Genomic DNA, 8,312 nt, shown 5'->3' on the forward strand with positions numbered 1-8,312 from the left:
TGTCTTAACCTACTACATACTGCACAGTGATTGGTTAGAACATACTCGTTTATAGCTAGCTGTTATTGGACATAATCATGGGGGATAATATAAACATACCATGTTTTGTTAGTGTACTATTCTAAGTTTTGCAAATCGTAAATAACTGATCTGTTTTAAAAGCATTAAGTTATTCTAAATACATTCCAAATAACATGAGAAATTATCCATACCAGTGGAACAACAAAGATATATATATGCACTATACTACATATACACACAGACACATGGGGTGACATACCCAGGGGCCATATCGTTCCATTTGTAAATTACTGCAGAGAATAGATTTATAAATTGATCAATACACATGCACACTTACATAATTACACAAACCCTACTGTATCAATATTGCTGATAACTATGAAGACCTTCGTACGTTTGCAATCTATTTCCACGTATGACACAATCAGTATATAGTCACTATCTAAACAGTATGCCAGTCAGTATGTATACACCCTCCCCTTATTTAGTTACCCAGTACAGTGTCCTCGGGTCTCTCCTATTTATACAATGTATATATTTCCTACCTGCCTCCTACACACACCCTCAACACTCACCCAGCCGTGGCCTGCCCGCCGGTCACACGCCAGGGCCCCGGGGAAGGAGGTGGGCCCGGAACGGTGCGGGAAACCCGTGACTAGGCCTGCTCAGAAGGCCGGAACCGGGGGAAACTAACATGGCGGATAGACACAGGCCTGCGAGAGAGGCGGGACTGGAAAGAAGAGGGAGGAGAAACGGGTAGTGAGTAAGGGAGAGGAAGCAATGAAAGAAAAAAAGAATTCTAGATTAAAAGGGAAGGTGTGGATTAGAAAAGAGAGGAGGGACCGAGGTGGGTAGTCAAGGTGCTGGAGGCTATTAGTACGGAGCAGCAGGGCTGGTATAAAGGAGGAGCATAGCTGGGAAATAGGGAGGGGACGTTTGGTTTGGAGACTAGAGAGGCACTAAAGAGAGAGACTGGCTAAGGGTAGGAAGGGAAGCTGACCCGCTGCCGAGAAGAAGCCTGGGGTAGAGAAGCAGCGCCAAATCCCTCTGCATATTAGGAAGAGGCTGGAATTCTTTGTACTGGATGAAACTAAATGATTGATCTGTGGGGAAAAAAAAAAGCTTGTCAGATTTCTGGAAGAAGGTAGAAGTGAATAAAAGTGAATAACCAAGATGTCATTAAAGAGTATGAGAAATCGACTAAAATGTAAGGCTATATGAAGATTAATTAAAGACATATAACAAACGGTAAAATCTTAGTTTAGCGTTCTAAATTATTTTCTCAGCCATATTTAATTATTTTCCTACAAAAATTGGCGTGGGGGTTCAGATGAGGGCTACCAACAACGCTGCAATGTTTGTGTCTCCAGGAACAAAAAGGGGAGCCCTATTTTGGGGTGTAAAGTCCCTGTTTTCCCCCATAGACTTTCCACAGCCAGCTCTGCTCACCTACATGGATACATTGTATCAAACCCTCAGCCTACAGGTTTTTATACATGTGTAACTCCCTGTCAGTAACAACTGTACACACTGCTGAGGAAATAATGTTCACACACTGCCATAAAGGGTCAACTAGCACCTGGTCTCACAGTCTTAAAGGGACAGACAAAAGCGTTGTTGGTAGCCCTCATCTGAACCCCCACGCCAATTTTTGTAGGAAAATAATGAAATATGGCTGAGAAAATAATTTAGAACGCTAAACTAAGATTTTACCTAACAAACATCTGGCAAGTTAGTGATTGAGGAAAATTAAACTTGCAAATTAAAGGGACACTGTACCCAAATTGTTTCTTTTGCGATTCAGATAGAGCATGCAATTTTAAGCTACTTTCTAATTTACTCCTATTATCAAATGTTCTTCATTCTCTTGGTATCTTTATTTGAAATGCAAGAATGTAAGTTTAGATGCTGGCTCATTTTTGGTAAACAACCTGGGTTGTCCTTGGTGATTGGTGGATATATTCAAAAAAAATGCTGTCCAGAGTCTGAACCAAAAAAAAAATCTTAGGTGCCTTCTTTTTCAAATAAATATAGCAAGAGAACGAAGGAAAAATGATAATATGAGTAAATTAGAAGGTTCCTTAAAATTGCATGCTCTATCTGAATCACAAAAGAAAAAATGTGGGTGCAGTGTCCCTTTAATTTGCAGCGTTTCTGTTTACACGAATCCTATACTGCACGTTTTTTTTGGTATACAAAACATATCTAAAAGAAAGGGAAGGAAACTATTGCACTGAATTTAAAATACAAATGAGAAAGCGGTAGGCTTTGGAAATAAGGACAGAACAAATTACGAAGAATGTAAAAAAATAGTTATGGATCTGGATGGAGGATAGCTTGGCAAGATAAAGAGAAAATGGGAGGAAAGAACAACATACAGAAAACTAATGAGTCTGAGAAAGCAGAAACGCTTATATAAGGTTAAAAAAAAAAGGATTAAATACTGAGGATAGCAGATAGATATGAGGGAAAAACTAATGATGGAGAGGGCTAAGTGTACAAAGGGGTATGTGTTGTGAATAAACACTAAAGAGGGAAAGGATGGAGTATTTCATACATGGCAAAAGAATGTAACCCTTTATAGATGAACAGTAGTGGAAAGGGAATTGTGTATAAGGCTTCTTATATATTCTGGTAAATGTAACACAACTACAGACATCCCAATTCTCCCTGAAGTTCAGGGAGTCTCCCTGATTGTAATAGCTGCTCCCTGATGCCAGCAAATGAAATGCAATCTCCCTGAAACTCCAAGTACCATGAACCAATGTGGCCCAAATCCGTAAAAGTGTTTTTTTAAGGAATGCCTTTAGTTGCTGGGACATTATAGAACCCTCAAAGCATGCATCAGTAACAAAAAAGCCCCCACTGATTTTAATAAAATAAAACACAAATGCTACCTCATTTACTGCACCATCGTATTCTAAAATATTTAAGCATTCAACAAGCGTACGATCACTGGAAAATAGACAAGGAAGTTGGTTTCTTATTCAAGCCGTTTCTTATTCATGAAATTCTTTTTCTTATGCATGGAAGTTGGTTTCTTATTAATTTTTTTTTGTCAGACTGCTTTAAATTGACTTTTAAAATAAAAATATAGGTTTTATTTAATTAATGATTCATATAATGTAGTTACACAGACGTGGAATCCCTTTATACAACAATTGGATATACAAACTGGAAAAAGGGCATACATTGGCACTAATACAAATATTACTATTTTGAATAAGTAACAGATATTTTCAAAGGGTTAATAACCATTGGGACACTGATTTCACTATGAATATATACATGGTAGACCCCCCTCCATGCCATGCAATTGTTTTTAGACTGGCCCAATTGTGTTTTGGGCACAGAAATTTATGCCAACCCTGGCATAGGTGCAATAATTCTCATTTTTGAATAAGTAAAATATTTTTAAAGGGTTAATAACCATTGGGCCACTGATTTCACTATGAACATATACAGGGTAGATCTCCCTCCATGACATGCAATTGTTTTTAGCCTGGCCCAATGGTGTTTTGGGCACAGAAATTGATGCCAACACTGGCATTTGTGCTGTAATTACCATTTTTGAATAAGTAACAGATATTTTCAAAGGGTTAATAACCATTGGGCCACTGATTTCACTATGAATATATACAGTGTAGATCCCCCTCCATGACATGCCATTGATTTTAGCCTGGCCCAATGGTGTTTTGCGCACAGAAATTGATGCCAACACTGGCATAGGTGCTCTAATTCTCATTTTTGAATAAGTAACTGATATTTTCAAAGGGTTAATGACCATTGGGCCACTGATTTCACTATAAATATATACATTGTAGATCTCCCTCCATGACATGAAATTGTTCTTAGCCTGGCCCAATTGTGTTTTTGGCACATAAATTGATGCCAACACTGGCATAGGTGCTCTAATTCTCATTTTTTAATAAGTAACTGATATTTTCAAAGGGTAATGACCATTGGGCCACTTATTTCACTATTAATATATACAGGGTAGATCCCTTTTCATGACATGCATTTGTTTTTAGCTTGGCCCAATGGTGTTTTGGGCACAGAAATTGATGCCAACACTTGCATTTGTGCTGTAATTACCATTTTTGAATAAGTAACATATATTTTCAAAGGGTTAATAACCATTGGGCCACTGATTTCACTATGGATATATACAGGGTAGACCCCCCTCCATGCCATGCAATTGTTTTTAGCCTGGCCCAATGGTGTTTTGGGCACAGAAATTGATGCCAACCCTGGCATAGGTGACATAATTCTCATTTTTTTTAATAAGTAAAATATATTTTTAAAGGGTTAATAACCTTTGGGGCCATTGATTTCACTATGTGTATATATACAGGGTAGATCCCCCTCCATGACATGCAATTGTTTTTAGCCTGGACCAATGGTGTTTTGGGCACAGAAATTGATGCCAACCCTGGCATAGGTGACATAATTATTTTGAATAAGTAACTAATATTTTTATATATATGTTTATAATATACCTATTAAGATTTGTACAACTTAAAGAGTTAAATAATGAATTGGCCTTCTAGCACCATCTAGTAGTGTGTGTGTGTGTGTGTGTGTGTATATATATATCTATGTATGTATGTATGTGTGTGTGTGTATGTATATATATATGTATATATATATGTGTGTATGTATCTCTATTCTCTATTCTCTAAAAATTGGAGGCCCCCTCAAGAATAAAGCACCAAATTTAGGAACCTTAGACTCATGGGTAACAAACAAACCAGGAACTTTCAGATGTGGAAGGGCTAATTGTTGCATGTGTTCTCACAGTTTTAATCGAGATTTTATTATGAACTGGAACAGTACTAAGAGAGTATCTATTAAATCAAGAGGCAATTGTCACTCCACATTTGTAGTTTATGGTCTAACCTGCGAATGTGGGAGGATCTATGTATGTAGAACTAAGAGGAAAATAAAGAGGAGATGCTATGAACATATTAAAAATATAGAAGATGGATTGAAAACGCATAGTGTTTCAGAACATTTTAGAGTATACCATCAGCAAGATCCAAGTAGCCTTAAAATTAGTATATTAGAAATCGTTCCAATAGGTGTTAATCCACATCAAAGACTAACAATTCTCAGACAAAAAGAAACTAAATGGATACAAGAGCTAGGCAGTTTAACTCCGAATGGATTAAACATTGACCTTGATTTACAGGCGTTTATGATATAGAGAGGATAACATCTACTTTTAATTCGTATTTTAATTGATTAAGATTTTCAGACATTTATGATATAGAGATGATAACATCTCTCGTAAATTTACATGCTAACAGAGGATTCATAGGTATTCACAATATAGAGAGGTTAACATCTATTATTAATTCATATTTTGAGGCTTTTTGATAGGGAGATTTTAACTAAATATGTGTGTTAGATTTTTAAGTTTTATGGAAATAATTGTGTATTGTTTAGGTTTTTTGGGATGTTTTTATATCAATATGAATTTATTTTAATTATTCCTATGTATATGGGTTAATGATAATAGGCCAATACTAATCCCGTCACTGTTTTAAGAATCATGTTTTTAAATTAAGTAAAGCAGTATATAGGATGTAATACCAAATTTACTATAACTCTGAATGAAGATTTATGTTATTTATGTGTAGCGCCGTCACTCTGGTGCGGATGTTTTATCAGCCTGAAAGCAATATTTCTATATAAGTTAATTTAAGTATCATTTCAGGCAATATCGTTGTGCAATATATTTATATAATACGAATAGAGTGACATTCATTGGACATTAGGCTCTGACGTACTGAGCACACATTGGTCCGTTTCGAAGGGTGTGAGAACCAGCTAACCACTAAGCCAGCACGCAACACGTAAGAGGTGTGTCAGGGGCGCATACATAAAGGAGGATTTCGTTGAACAAGAGCAGCTGATCTCTGGGTCTTGAAAAAGTCCTGATAGGCGGGACGAAACGCGTAGACGGAGGAGCAGCCCGTCATTGGTCATCACTATTTCCTGCAGCCGCATTGGAATTCAGAATAAGCCGAGACAAGCCGGGAGAAACAGCCCGCCAATAGCGAACTCTTGATATCGAGTGTGAGCAGTGTATCCGGCTGATAAGTACTGCAGAAAGTTCATTGAGCTAACGAGTTGGAGTGTTTGTTTAAGGCGTCACTTTTTAATACTTCTTGTAAGTGCAATATATTAATTGCTTGGAATAAATTGTTTTTTGATTCACCTTGAGTCGTGGATGCGCTCTGTGCTTTTGTCGTTCCAATAAATCTGGCTGGCATTGAATTGAGAAGGGAACACCACACACTTTTTTATCTAAAGAACTCTCCTTTATACCAACCCCAAGGTTTGATACCTTTTAATTGGGTTAAAGGCACACACTTGTTTGTTAGGAAACTAGCACTACATACGTTTTATAAAATGTCTAATAAAAACTGTCTTTCTGATATGGGGGTGGAGGAGGATGACCATGAAATGGTTAATCTAATGTTAAATTTCTTGGATGAGAAAGATAACACATGACGAGACCTAGTGTTGTTCAACCTAAAAGCAAATTCATGCCTATGATTTCCAAATATTGATACATTTGTGTCCTTGGTAACCACGGAACTTGGAGCCCTGAACAGTAAAAGTAAAGTGAGGAAAAATATAAATTTTAAAGAAAGAAGGGCACTGAGTAAATTAGAAAACAATCCTGACATAACCATTAAAAGTGCACACAAGGGTGGGACTATGGTAATTCTAAATAATACACAATATTTAAAAATGTGTCAGGATATACTTGACAATAAAGAGAATTATCAAATATTACAACATGACCCTACAAACAAATTTACCAAAGAGCTGAAATTTCTGCTTGATAAAGGTTTTTGTGAAAGACTAGTAACAAAAGCGGAATTTGAATTTATGTGCAACATGTCAGCCAAAGTGGCCACCTTTTTATAGATTCCATAAAATTCACAAAAATCAAATAGAACCTCCGGGTAGGCCGATTGTTTCTGGCAATGGATGCCTCACAGAAATTCATTGATAAAAAAAACTATCGCCTAGATTACGAGTTTGGCGTTAGCCTTAAAAAGCAGCGTTGAGAGGTCCCAACGCTGCTTTTTAACGCCCGCTGGTATTACGAGTCAGGCAGGAAAGGGTCTACCGCTCACTTTTCTTCCCCTTACGTTAATTGCGTATCCTATCTTTTTAATGGGATTTGCCTAACGCTGGTATTACGAGTCTTGGAAGAAGTGAGCGGTAGACCCTGTCCTGTCAAGACTTCTACTGCATTTAAAAGTCAGTAGTTAAGAGTTTTATGGGTTAACGCCGGAACATAAAGCTCTTAAATAAAGTGCTAAAAGTACACTAACACCCATAAACTACCTATTAACCCCTAAACCGAGGCCCCCCCACATCGTTAACACTTAAATAAATTATTTAACCCCTAATCTGCCGACCGGACATCGCCACCACTTTAATAAATATATTAACCCCTAAACCACCACACTTCCGCCTCACAAACACTAGTTAAATTTGTATTAGCCCCTAATCTGCCGTCCCTAACATCGCCGACACCTACTTACATTTATTAACCCCTAATCTGCCACCCCCAACATCGCCGCTACTATATTAAAGGTATTAACCCCTAAACCTAAGTCTAACCCTAACCCCCCAACTTAAATATAATTTAAATTAAACTAAATAAATTTAACATACTTAAATAAATTAATCCTATTTAAAATTATATACTTACCTATAAAATAAACCCTAAGCTAGCTACAATATAACTAATAGTTACATTGTAGCTAGCTTAGGATTTATATTTATTTTACAGGCAACTTTGTATTTTAACTAGGTACAATAATTATTAAATAGTTATTAACTACCTAGCTAAAATAAGTACAAAATTACCTGTAAAATAAATCCTAACCTAAGTTACAATTACACCTAACACTACACTATCATTAAATAAATTACCTAAACTACCTACAATTAATTACAATAAAATTAAATAAACTAAATTACGAAAAAAAAACACTAAATTACAGAGAAAAAAAAGAATTACAAGAATTTTTAACTAATTACACCTAATCTAAACCCCCTAATAAAATAAAAAAATCCCCCCAAAATAATAAAATTCCCTACCCTATACTAAATTACAAATAGCCCTTAAAAGGGCCTTTTGCGGGGCATTGCCCCAAAGTAATCAGCTCTTTCACCTGTAAAAAAAATACAATACCCCCCAACATTAAAACCCACCACCCACACACCCAACCCTACTCTCTCTAAAATCCCCCCTTAAAAAA

At 36.5% G+C, this 8,312-nt stretch overlaps 1 protein-coding gene and 1 long non-coding RNA gene across 2 annotated transcripts in view; one reads left to right on the forward strand and one right to left on the reverse strand.

Moving 5' to 3' along the window:
- The window catches only part of ZNF592 (zinc finger protein 592), a gene marked incomplete in the record, with an annotated part of 184,163 nt that extends 183,326 nt beyond the window's left edge, over positions 1-837 (reverse strand). The window contains 1 exon segment of the mRNA XM_053717265.1: positions 597-837.
- A 269-nt stretch (positions 838-1,106) lies between these two features.
- On the forward strand, positions 1,107-6,249 carry LOC128665127 (uncharacterized). Its single transcript, XR_008403000.1, has 2 exons — positions 1,107-1,228; positions 5,741-6,249. It is a non-coding gene; the product is annotated as an uncharacterized LOC128665127 (long non-coding RNA).
- Positions 6,250-8,312: the final 2,063 nt, after the last annotated feature.

The sequence above is a fragment of the Bombina bombina genome, chromosome 6, assembly GCF_027579735.1.
Source record: "Bombina bombina isolate aBomBom1 chromosome 6, aBomBom1.pri, whole genome shotgun sequence".
NCBI classification, from domain to species: Eukaryota; Metazoa; Chordata; class Amphibia; order Anura; family Bombinatoridae; genus Bombina; species Bombina bombina.